This window comes from Malaclemys terrapin, unplaced genomic scaffold (assembly GCF_027887155.1).
Source record: "Malaclemys terrapin pileata isolate rMalTer1 unplaced genomic scaffold, rMalTer1.hap1 scaffold_96, whole genome shotgun sequence".
In the NCBI taxonomy this organism is placed as follows: Eukaryota; Metazoa; Chordata; order Testudines; family Emydidae; genus Malaclemys; species Malaclemys terrapin.
Genome location: NW_026530236.1, coordinates 3,285 through 5,000, shown reverse-complemented (window position 1 = coordinate 5,000; position 1,716 = coordinate 3,285). Strand labels below are relative to the sequence as shown.

The 1,716-nt window shown below is 71.4% G+C and overlaps 1 non-coding gene across 1 annotated transcript; it reads left to right on the top strand.

The window, feature by feature from the left end:
• Window positions 1-1,171: 1,171 nt before the first annotated feature.
• Window positions 1,172-1,290, top strand: LOC128829817 (5S ribosomal RNA). Its single transcript, XR_008443484.1, has one exon. It is a non-coding gene; the product is annotated as a 5S ribosomal RNA (ribosomal RNA).
• The last annotated feature ends 426 nt before the right edge of the window (window positions 1,291-1,716 follow it).

Here is a 1,716-nt window from a genome sequence, read left to right as displayed (position 1 = left end):
AGGAGGGCTGCCCGGGCGGGCCGGGCCCCGGAGCTCGGAAAAAAAAAAAAAAACACCCCAAAAAAGGATCGGGCCCACTAGAGACATGGACCAGGCCGCCCTGGGCTCACCCTCCCCGGCCGCAGCGAGGGACTGCCTCCCGGCCGACTGGATCGGGCCCCTGGAAGTCTGGAAAAAAGAATGGAACCTGACGCCTCCGAGGAGGGGGCGCCCAGGGAAGGAGGGAGATCCGGGTCGACCTGGTGACCGGACGGGAAAGCGGCCACCGGGCGTGCCCGTTCAAACCTAGGGGTTGACCTGGCGGCCGGAAAGCAAACCGGCCACTGGCTAGCCCCGTCGGCAACCTACGGGTTGACCTGGTGGCCGGGAAGCGAACCGGCCAGCAGGTGAACCCGTTCGATTCCACGGGTTGACCTGGTGCCCGGGAGGGGACTCTGAAAAATGTTCAGCCCTTTCGGCTCGGGGTTGACCTGGTGGCCGAGAGGGGACTCGGACGGCAGGCAAGCCGCCCTGGCCTCACCCACCCCGGCCGCAGCGAGGGACTGCCTCCCGGCCGACTGGATCGGGCCCCTGGAAGTCTGGGGGGAAAAAGAAAATGGAACCTGACGCCTCCGAGGAGGGGGCGCCCAGGGAAGGAGGGAGATCCGGGTTGACCTGGTGACCGGACGGGAAAGCGGCCACCGGGCGTGCCCGTTCAAACCTACGGGTTGACCTGGTGGCCGGGAAGCGAACCGGCCAGCAGGCGAACCCGTTCGATTCCACGGGTTGACCTGGTGCCCGGGAGGGGACTCTGAAAATTTTTCAGCCCTTTCGGCTCGGGGTTGACCTGGTGGCCGAGAGGGGACTCGGACGGCAGGCAAGCCGCCCTGGGCTCACCCTCCCCGGCCGCAGCGAGGGACTGCCCCCCCTCCACCCACCCACCCCCCCCCCCGGCTGACAGGATCAGGGCGCACTGGATGTCCGGGACAATATTTTCCCCGACGCCGGGGAGGGCGGGCGGGCGGAGGGGCTCTGGCGGCCAGCCCGGGCCCCGGAGCTCGAGAAGGAAAAAAGGACCGGGCCCGCGAGAGACGGGGGCCCTGCCGCAGGGGGGCAGTCCGACCGGGGCTCACCGTGCGGCAGGCCCGGGCGTCGGCAGGGGAAAGCGGGCGAGGAGGCGCGGGGGCCGGGTGCCTACGGCCATACCGGACCGAACGCCCCCGATCCCGTCCGATCTCGGAAGGTAAACCGTCCCGGGCCTGGCTAGTACTTGGATGGGTGACCGCCTGGGAATCCCAGGTGCCGTAGGCAGCTTTTCCCGGTCCGAGCCAGCTCTCTCTCCTTTTCTGGGGAGGAAGGAGAGGGGGGGGACGGGCCGGAAAGCCCCTCGTCGCTCCTGCCGAGTCGGAGGTCGCGGCCGCAGGTCACGGGTCTGGGCGCCTGGGGTCCGGCTCCCCACCCGGCTTCCTCCGCGGAGGACCCACCGAAGCCGCTGGGGGAGACCCCGGGCATGGGGCGGACTGGCCCGGACCCTCCCGGCCGCCGGCCCGCAGGACCGCCCCGAATCCCCCCGCCCCGCGGCCACCCAGGCCAGGCCTGGCCAGGCGGGACGGACGGCGGGTGTCCAGCGCCCAGCGGCTTCCGCCAGCGGGGACCCACGGCCCCCAAAGCCGCAGGGGGAGGCCCCGGGCCCGGGACGGACTCGCTCGGACCCCCTGCGCCCGGGCGCCGGCTCGC